The following is a 10,770-nucleotide window of genomic DNA, read 5'->3' on the forward strand; positions in this document are numbered from 1 at the left end:
GTGATTTCTGGGTTTTCAGTTCTACCGCACTGGTCTGAATGTTTATTTTTATGCCAGTACTATGCTGTTTTGGTTGCAGTAGCTTTGTAGTATAATTTGAAGTCAGGTAGTGCTATATCTCCAGCTTTATTTATTTTTTTTTTTGCTAAGGATTGCTTTAGCTATTTGGTGTCATTTGTTGTTCCATATGAAGTGTAAGATCTTTTTTTCCATCTCTGCGAAGAATGTCATTTGTATTTTGATGGGTATTTCCTTGAATATGTAGAGCACTTTGGGCAGTATAGACATTTTCACGATGTTAATCCTTCCAATCCAAGAGCATGGAATATCTTTCCATCGTTTTGTGTCTTCTTTAATTTCTTTCAGAAGTGATTTGTAGTTCTCATTGTAGAGGTCTTTCATGTCTATAGTTAAATTGATTCCTAGGTATTTTTTTTTTCATGAATATTGTAAATTGGCTTTTTTCATTATTTCTCTTTCTGTTTGCTCATTATTTTTGTATATAAATGCAACTGACTTGGGGAAATTTGTTTTGTATCCTGCAACATTACTGAAGTTATTAACAAGCTCTAGGAGTTTTTCAATAGAGTCTTTAGATTTTTCTATATATAGTATTATGTCATCTACAAATAAGGTAAATTTGACTTCATCTTTTCAAATCTGGATTCCCTTTGTTTCTTTCTCTTGCCTGATTGCTCTGGCTAGTACCTCCAGTATTATGTTAAATAGATGTGGTGAGAGTGAGCATCCTTGTCTTGTTCCTGTTCTTAAGGGGAAAGCCCTCAGTTTTTCCAAATTAAGAATGATAGCAGAGGTGGGCTTTTATTGGGTTGAGATATTTTCCTTCTGTACCTAATTTGTTGAGAATCTTTATCATGAAGGGATGTTAAATTTTGTCAAGTGCTTTTTCAGCATCTATTGAGATGTTTGTTTATGTGATGGATCACATTTATTGACTTTCGTATGTTGAACCATCCTTGCATTCCCAGGATGAATCCCACTTGCTCACAGTACATAATTTTTTTAGTATGTTGCTGTATTCTGACTGCTAATATTTTGTTGAGGATTTTTGCATCTAGGTTCATCAAGGATATAGGCCTGTAATTTTCTTTTTTGTGTGTGTCTTTATCTGGTTTTTGTATCAGAGTTATGTTGGCCTCATAGAATGTGTTTGGGAGAGTAGCTTCTGTTTCAATTGCTGGAATAGTTTGAGGAGAATTGGTCTTAACTCCTCTTCAAAAGTGTGATAGAATTCAGCTGTAAAGCCATCCAGATCTGGACTTTTCTGTTTTGGAAGATTGCTAATTGCCACTTCAATCTCCTTGCTTGTAGTTAGTCTGTTCAGGTTTTCTATCTCTTCTTGGTTCAGTCTTGGTAGTTTGTATTTGTCTAGAAACTTATCCATTGTTGAGTATGCATAAAGCAAATGTACTGCACAGGGCCTGGTTTACCAAAGCCTTGCAGTTTCAAATATTGACCTTGCAAAGGACAGGAAATTTTCCCCAGGCTATAGTCTCTGTTGTACGATAAAGAATTGTAACACAGCAAGGTTGCAGGCTCAAAGACAGACAGGTTACTGACTGATATGTAAAGATACTGGGAAATTGCTGTAAGAAGAGAATGTTTGCTAAAATCAAGCTTTTATTGCAAATTGCATTATGTAAGGTCACCTTGCTTGTCTTACTGAATATTGCCAGCTTCTATTGTTAAACTTGTTAAACTGTACTTAGCAAAAACCCCACCTATGTTCTCTTTCTGTAACTTCCTGGTCTGGAGAATAAATACAGGAAGAGAACTCCAATTTGTGGTTAATTTCCCAAATGGAAGGAATGCCTCTCTCTTGAGGGTTCCAGGAGATTAACCCCTTTTTGGGGCTTCTCACTGCTCAGAAGAGATGGGCTTTGACTAACCTTTGGCAGCTTTGTCACCTAGGGGAAAAGGGGTGACAAATCCATGAGAGGCAAAGCAACAATCCATATCTTCCAGATGTTCATATTTGTAGTCATACAGTTGTTTATAGTAGTCTCTAACGATTCTTTGTATTTTTGTGGTATGGGTTGTAATGTCTCCCTTTTCATTTCTGATTTTTGTTATTTGGATCTTCTCTCTTCTTCTTCTTTTTTTTTTTTTTTTTTGTTAACGTAGCTAATAGTTTGTCTATTTTATTTATATTCTTGAAAAAAACAACTTTTTGTTTTGTTGATCTTTTCTATTGTTTTTGGGGACTCTATTTCATTTACTTTTGCTCTGATCTTAATTATTTCTTTCTGTCTACTAACTTTAGGTTTGGATTGTTGTTGTTTTTCATGTTCTTTGAGGCACAGTGTTAGGTCGTTTATTTGAAGTTTTTCCGTTCTTTGATGTAAGCATTTATTGTAATAAATCTGCCTCTTAATACTGCTTTTGCAGTATGCCTGAGGATTTGGTATGATGTATCTTCATTTTCATTAATTTCTAGAAATTTTTTGATGTCCTGTTTAACTTCTTCTTGGACCCATAGGTCATTCAGTAGCCTATTATTTAGTTTCCATGAATTTGTATAGTTTCCAGAGTTTTGCTTATTATTAATTTACAATTTTAGGACATGGTGGTCTGAAAAAATACTTGGAATGATTTCAATGTTTTAAAATTTGCTGAGGCTTGATTTGTGAACTAACATGTGGTCTCTCCTGGAGAATGTTTCATGGGCTGATGAGAAGAATGTATATTCTTTAGTTGTTGGATGAAATATTCTTTATATATCTCTCAGGTCCAGTTGGTCTAACATGTAGTTTAAATCCTATGACTCTGTTGATTTGTTGCCTGGAATATCTGTCCCATACTGAGAGAGGGGTGTTCAGGTCACCCACTATTAACGTATTAGGGCCTATTTCTTTCTTTAGGTCTAGGTGCTTGCTTTATCTGTCTGGGTACTCCAGGTATTAGGTGCATATATATTTATGATTGCTATATCTTCTATGTGGATAGATACTTTTGTCATTATATAGTGGCCTTCTTTGTCCCTTTTATGGTTTTTGGTTTAAAGTCTATTTTATCCAAAATAAAAATAGCTATTCCTGCTTGTTTTTGATTTCCATTTGCATGGTATATCTTTTTCCATCCCTTCATTTTTAGTCTGTGTGTGACTCTATATGTGAGATGGGTCTTATCCCATTTGTTTACTTACTACTGCTATATTGACATTCTACAATCTTAATTAATTTTCGTAATTAATTTTCAATTTTATTTTTTTTTCTACTCATTTCCTTCTTTCTACCAGTTTCAAAGTTATACATTCTTTGTCTTATTTAGGGAGATTACCTCATTACCCTTAAGTTATTAAAAATTAATAAATATGCTTACTTTTTCTTATCAATTCATAAGCTTCCCAACATCTTAAAGGTGGGAAGGTCGAGAGGAAGAGATGCATGAAGGCTTGAACCTATTAACTTCTCTCACTCCAGCTAGGCTTCTATTCTTTCCTGAGAAGTTCCAGCCACCTGTCCAGCACTAACACTTTTTTGTGATTATGGTGGTGGTGGGAAAAGCAATGATGTTTCTGATTTTACCACCCAGCCCACTTTTGCTTGGCTGCCATTATTAACCTCACACCTACATATGCATGTGTATACACACACACACACACACACACACACACACACATACATAGACACAGCAGACACTTGGACTCAGCAATCTTCTATTTACCCAAACATTTCTCACAGTGGTTGTCTTAGGCTTGGAAGTCCATCAATAGCTCTACTGCTTCTGGAGCAGCTTCAGCATTGAGTTTGGGTCAGGGAGTCCACATGCTACATTAATTAACTCTCTTATCAGGAGCCATAACTCTGATGCAGTATTTCTATGTTTATTCTGTACTTGAATAGATAACACAAACATACCAAGCTCCTCAAAACAAATACTTAGTAGTCATTCTAAAGTCTTCCCTTCTTTGTACATCTCCTATCTCATCATTAAGTCTCTATCTCTTGTATCTATTCTCTGCTCTTATCATTATCTCCAATGCCACTGACCTAAGTGTCTCATAATCTGTCATCACTGATATTTTAGCATTTTATTGTCGATTTATTCTTACTTTTATTTGGTTGATTTGCCTTCCCTGCTAGTCAGAAATCAGTGGTGGAGAGATCTCGTCTTTTTGATCTTTGCATCTTCAGTGTGTACAATACATGGCATACAGTACATGCTCAGCAAATGCTTCTGTAATGAATGAACCAGTGGTGATGATGTTGACAAAGTTTAATCTCAAGTATATAGAATACATCATCAAGTTTGAAATAATTTAGTTTTACATTTATTAAATTAATATCTCTTTAATATTTTCAGTGATCTGAACTGGCTACCTAAGATGCAGTTAAGAATTCCCTTGAGAAGTCAACTTACTGAGATAATAATTCCCTTAATTATACTTTAGTATACAGTTGTTAACATAGCAAACTATTGGCACGTGCCACAACTTAGATGATCTCAAGTTCATTTTGCCAGTGATAGAAACCATACTCAAAAGCCTACGTATGTATAATAATCAATAAAAATAAAAATAAAAAAGGCTTGCATATTATTTGAATCAATTTATATGATGTTCTTGAAAGGGCAAAAACTTAGGAATGAAGAAGAGATTGGTGAACAGAAGGGATGGGAGGGAAGGGTGGTGGGACTACAAAAAAATGAAATAAGAGAGTTTTTGGAGGTGATGAAACTGTTCTATATTTTCATTATGGAAGTGGTTATACTACTATGAATTATCTAAATATATAGAAATATACCCCAGAATGTGTGAATTTCACTGTATGTAAAGTTTAAAATAAAATTTAAAAGTGAGTAAAGTATTTATGCTATTCAATATTATACAAATAAAAATATAATGTTGACACATTTATTATAAGTTTGACTGTAATCTGAAAAAATTAGTCAAATTTGGGTGAATCCAAGCCACTCTTTTTCTTTAGCCCTATTTTTTGCTAACAAGAAATCTATACACTTTACGATATACAAAACTAAGTACAAATGACACATGGTGGGTCTTAACATTAGTCCTGAATTCCTTCTGCTTAAGTAACAGGTAATAACTCTTAACCACTGGATTTAAGGGAACAGTCCTAAAGACTCTAAACGTTCCTCTGTGTATCCAAAACTAAGAATTTCCATACAGCTGATGTTTTCTTTGCTTACCCTTTAAGTGTTGAGTTCATCACTATATACTTATCCGTCTGTCAAAGATCTGCCTTAAATATTGTCTCTATTTTTTCTTTTCTCCTCCTCCCTTTCCCTCTTCTTTCGGCCAAACCACTTTATCTCCCCACCCCAACCTGAGGTAGCCAATGCTTACAGACTGGTATATAGTCTTTTGTACTTTTCTCTACCTTCATAAAATTGTATAGACTTATACATGCATATTTGCATATACAAGATTTCATTCTTTGGTTTATGTAAATGAATTATATAAATTCTGATGTATCTCAATGTAATATTTTTCACTTAATATTACATTATGGAAAGTCCTACATGTTAGGTGGCATAAATATAACCTAGCATTTTAATACCTGCATAATATTCCATTGTATGAATAAACCAAATTTTCTTCTATAATTTCCCTTTGTTTCTAGTTGTTAATGTTGTTTTCTTTGTTTGCTTTGGCATTATACTGTTACATATATCCACATATGCTGTCGCTTTTATATCTAAGGTAGATTTCTACAAGTGGAATTACTTTTAGATAAAGGACCAAAATTTATTTCCCTAAAGGCTTTAATAATTTACATTCCCATCAGCAAAGCAGGAGAGTATGTTTTACCCACATCTCTACTAGCAATAGCTGTTAGCACAGCTTTTTAAAGTTTTTGTCATGATTTTGAGTGAAGAATTCTATCTTTAATTGGCTTGGTTACTAGAACTTATAGGCTTCTTTTAACACATTTTAGGCAGTTTTGATTTTCTCTTTAATAATTGTCCATTTGTGTCCCTTTGACCATTTTTTCTGGTTATTTGTATTTTATGTATTATTGATATTTACCATTTTTCTGTTATATGCATTGCAGCTACAAATGTGCCCCGTGAGCAAGAGTAGAAATACTATGTATTCATTGGTCTTGTTTATGTATATTTTGCCATAAAATTTTTTCACTTTCTCTTGTCAAATATGTCCATTTTTTTCTTTCAAAACTCCTGGATTTCTTTTCTTCATTAGAATATTTGCCCTAACCCTATTTTCACTAAAGTGAAATACTAAATTTTCTTCATAATTTCTAGTGCATCTTTTAAACTTAAGAATTTATACATCAATGTTAATTTTTGTATATATTATGAGACAGGAATCCAAATTTATTTACTTTCAGATCTACCAAGGTGATTTATTTAAATAGATCATTCTTCTCCACTGAAACGCAACAATTCCTTTTCATATATTAAATTTCCATTCATGCATGCATTTATTTCTGGACTGATTATTCTGTTTCACCAATCTATTTGTCTGTTCCTAATCTTAAAGCTTAACCTCCCTTACTATTCTTCTTTTTAAAATGATTTTTCCCTATACTCAAGCATTTATATATCCATATAACCTTAAATAGTATTTCATTAAATTTAAACAAAATACGTATTTTGATTGTAATCACACTGAATTTCTGCAATAACTTTGAGAGCTGACATTTGAATTATGTTAAGCTTTCCCACGTAAAAGCAAGGTATGTATTTTCATTCTCTCAGATCTCATGAGTTTCTTCATAAGATTCTATAATATTTTTCTGATAAGTCTCAACATCTCTTGTAAAATTTATTCCTAGGTATTTGTATTTTATGGTTATTGTAAATAGAATAATTTCTTTGATTTCCATACATTGCTGGTTATTTCTAGTATGGAGAAATACCCCTGAACTCTGGGTATTTATATAAAATCTAGCCTTTTTACAAATTTCCCTTTTTAATACGAAGAGTTTACTTACTACAGTGTCTTTAATATGATGCAGCAAAAGGAGAATATTGTATTTCCCCTTTTCCATTACTTGTATCAAGTATATCATTGTCCTCTTTTTTTCACTGCATTATAATTTAGCTTCAAATAATAATGGTAATAGTGGACACTCTACTATTTTAATATAAATGGCTTTAGAATATTACCACATAAAATATCTGCTGCTCATGTTTGATAAATGATTTTTCTCATATTTCATTAATTTTTGTCTATTTCTATTATATTTAGACTTTTTTAAAACAGGGAACAGAAATGTTGAATTTTATCAAATATGTCTACTGACATGATCACATTTTCTCCCTTAATTTATTAAAGTAATTAAGTGTATTAATAGATTTTCTATTGAATAATCCTTACATTTCTGGAATAAATTATGTTTGGTCATGGTTTACATTTTTACTGTATTGAAATATTGAATATTCTGATATTTAAATTGGAACTTTGACAACTATATTCTTCAGTAATATTGGTGTATAGTTTTCTGTTAGTACTATATTTATCAGGTTTGAATATTAGGTGTGTATTAGTCTCATGAATTGGGGTTCTTTCTATCTATGGACTTGAATGGATTATGTAATATTGCACTATCTGTCCTTTAAAGCTTATATGAGACAAAAATATGAAATGATCTGGTGTTCCTATCTTTCAAGGTTGTTTATTTTTATTACTATTCTGATCAACATATGGATATACAATAAACATGGATATGAGAATCATTCATATTATGTATAATTTCATATATATTTATTAGATCAACTTTGATTATATCATTCAGTTCTTTTGTTCCTTTAAAATCTTCCAGTATAATATTATTTTTATCAAGTTTTCTTAGCATTTATACTGTTTCCATTTCATATATGTAGTTACTATATTGATGGTGCATGCATGTTTATAACTGTTATATCTCCTTCATAGATCATGTGTTTATTGTGTTAGCACTATAAAATTTAAAAGGTCATTTTACTGACCCTAGTATTCAAATCCTTGTTTTTATTCTATGAGTTTGTTATTATTTTGTTTATTCCTTTATTTTCTTTTTGTTGTTGTTTTTATTTTAACCTTCAAATGGATCTCAGATACAGAGAATCTTATTATTATCCTTCATTCCTGAATCATTTCTGTTGTTGGTCTGTACATGGTTCTTTAACATTTATTCATTCATTTACAATATAATGAATTCTCACAAACCTGTTGCCAACATTAGAACTACAACATTGGAAATAACTTTTATCTACATATGTGCCTCTATCACTCCAAATAAAGGAAACCCTAAGTTCTTAGTTTATAATTCTATTACATTTTAAACACATACACAAACATACACACACATATTTACACATGTGTAAGCAATACATGCTTGGTTTTTGAATTTTATAAAAATTATATCAGCTTTGCTTTTATCACTAAACATTATGTTAGTAAAAACAATCTCTATTGTTATATATCTTTGTAGTTCATTCATTTTTCGCTGTTGTATAATATTCCATTACATCAAAATTCCAAAATATATCCATTTTCTTCTTGAAGGGTATTTGAATCTTTTCCAATTTATTTCTGTAATGAATAACGATTCTATGAATATTCTTGTACATGTATCCTGGTAAGCTTGTGCAACAGTTTTACTTGAGAATATAAGGGTGAAATTATTGGGTTATAGGTTATGTGTATACTCAACTTTATAGGTGAATGCCAAATTATTGCCCAAAATGCTTGTAACAATTTACATCCCCATCAGTTATCTTGTTGATGCATGTTCTCCTTAAGCAGTTGGTATTACCAGACTTTTAAAAAATGTTTCATTAATTAAATGAACATAAAATAGTACCTCATTATGGTATTAATTTACATCTTCTAATTACTAATAAGATTTAGCATTTATTAAAATTGCTGTTGAGCAAAATATTTTCTTTTGTAAAATTCTTCTATATGCTTTTAGTTCATATTTCTTATATTATTTCATATTTATTTTAAAATTATTTTTTGTAGTAATATATATTTCAAATATGTATCTCAAATTATAGTTTGTCTTTTCACTCTTCTCACAATATATATTTTTTCCAATGACCTCTGAACTTTTATTGGCCTCCTGTTCCCCAAAGGGTACCCTGATTCTGTTGCTTCAATGCCTGAGAACTTTGGTGTCACTGGTCTCAGATACCACTTTGCCATTCACCATCCTGCGGTTGGTGGTCTTTCGAATGGTTTGCATGGAGTTGCCGCTGTCAAGGGCGTCAGTGAGACCGAAGTCCTCCCCGTCTTCCAGCAGGTGGCAGTAGGTGGCGATCTCAGCCTCCAGTTTGACCTTGATGTTCAGCAGGGCTTCCTACTCCTGGGCCTGGCGCTGCCCCTCTGCCCCGGTCTGTGCCAGCTCTGACTCCAAGTGCAGCAGGACCCCATTGAGCTGCTCTGTCTGCACAGCATAGTGGGTCTCCGCCTTCCTCAGACTGTTCTCCAAACTGGCCTTCAGATTTCTCAATGAGTCCAGGTCGATCTCTAAGGACCAGACTGTATACCTCAGCTCCTTAAGCCTCATCTCAGCATCTCCAATCTCGGTAGACTGTGAGGTGATCACTATGGTATGTTCCTCAGTGAGCATGGTCCAGTACTTGTTCAGTTCCTGTCGGTTCTTCTGAGCCAGTTGTTCATACTGGGACTGGATGTCCACCCAGATCTTGCTGAGGTCTTGAGATTGGGGGCATCTACTTCCACGGTCAACCCAGAGTTGGCAATCTGGGCTTGTAGGCCTATTACTTCCTTTTCATGGTACTTCTTCATGAAGAGCAGCTCAATCTCTGTCTCTAGCTGCAGCTGGGTGACATTAGTGTCATCAACGACCTTGCGGAGCCCATGGATGTCGCTCTCCACAGACTCGCACATGGCCAGCTCTGTCTCATACTTGACTTTAAAGTCATCAGCAGCAAGACAGGCATTGCCAATCTGCAGAACAATGCGGGCATTGTCCATGGAATTTGCAAAGATCTGAGCCCTCACGTCCTCGATGGTCTTGAAGTGATTCCCCCTGTCTCTGACCTGGGGCCCCTTCTTCTTCAGGTGTTCCCGGATTTTGCTATCCAGCTTCGGATTTTCACTCTCCATGCTCCTCACTCTGTCCAGGTAGGAGGCCAGATGGTCATTCAGGTCTTGCATGGTCTCCTTTTTGCCCTGGATGTTCCCTATTCCCACCAGGCCCCCAGCCATCCCCACGGCCAAGCTCCCAGACCCCTAGCCGCCACTGAAGTTGGTGGAGTGAGACATGGAGATGCAGGAGCCCGGGCCCCTGACGCCTGCATAGATGCTTACCGTGTTGCTGTCTGGCCGGGCACAGTGGCTGGACGCCTGGATAGAGCCTCTGGACAAGTAGCTGGTGGAGAAGGTGGTGGAGCGGGTGGAGAAGCTCATGCTGTTCGGGGAGGAAGGCGAGAGGGTAGACTCAGGTTCGGACCACGGGAAGGTCTCACAAACAACACAGTAACATCTTTTGAATGTCATATAAAAGTTTTAAAATTTTGTGCAACAAAGACACAAAAGAAAGGTTCAAATGGACTAATATATTTGAAGTCCACTGAGTCAATAAAGCAATACGACCACTGAGTCAATAAAGTAATACCAGAGATCCTTCAATTACACAGAAAAAAAAATTTGCAAACAATGCATCCTTAAAAAATTGGCAAGTGTATGGGCTGGCCCGGTGGCGCACTGGATAGTGCGCCACTTGGGAAGCGCGGCGGAGCTCCCGCCCGAGGGTTCGGATCCCACATACAGACCGGTTCCCGCTCACTGGCTGAGCGAGGCGCGGGAGC

General features: G+C 34.8%; 1 pseudogene; it reads right to left on the reverse strand.

Moving 5' to 3' along the window:
- Nucleotides 1–9,089: 9,089 nt before the first annotated feature.
- On the reverse strand, nt 9,090–10,369 carry LOC103594360 (annotated as a pseudogene).
- Nucleotides 10,370–10,770: the final 401 nt, after the last annotated feature.

The sequence above is a fragment of the Galeopterus variegatus genome, unplaced genomic scaffold (assembly GCF_000696425.1).
Source record: "Galeopterus variegatus unplaced genomic scaffold, G_variegatus-3.0.2 Scaffold1542, whole genome shotgun sequence".
Classification (NCBI taxonomy): Eukaryota; Metazoa; Chordata; class Mammalia; order Dermoptera; family Cynocephalidae; genus Galeopterus; species Galeopterus variegatus.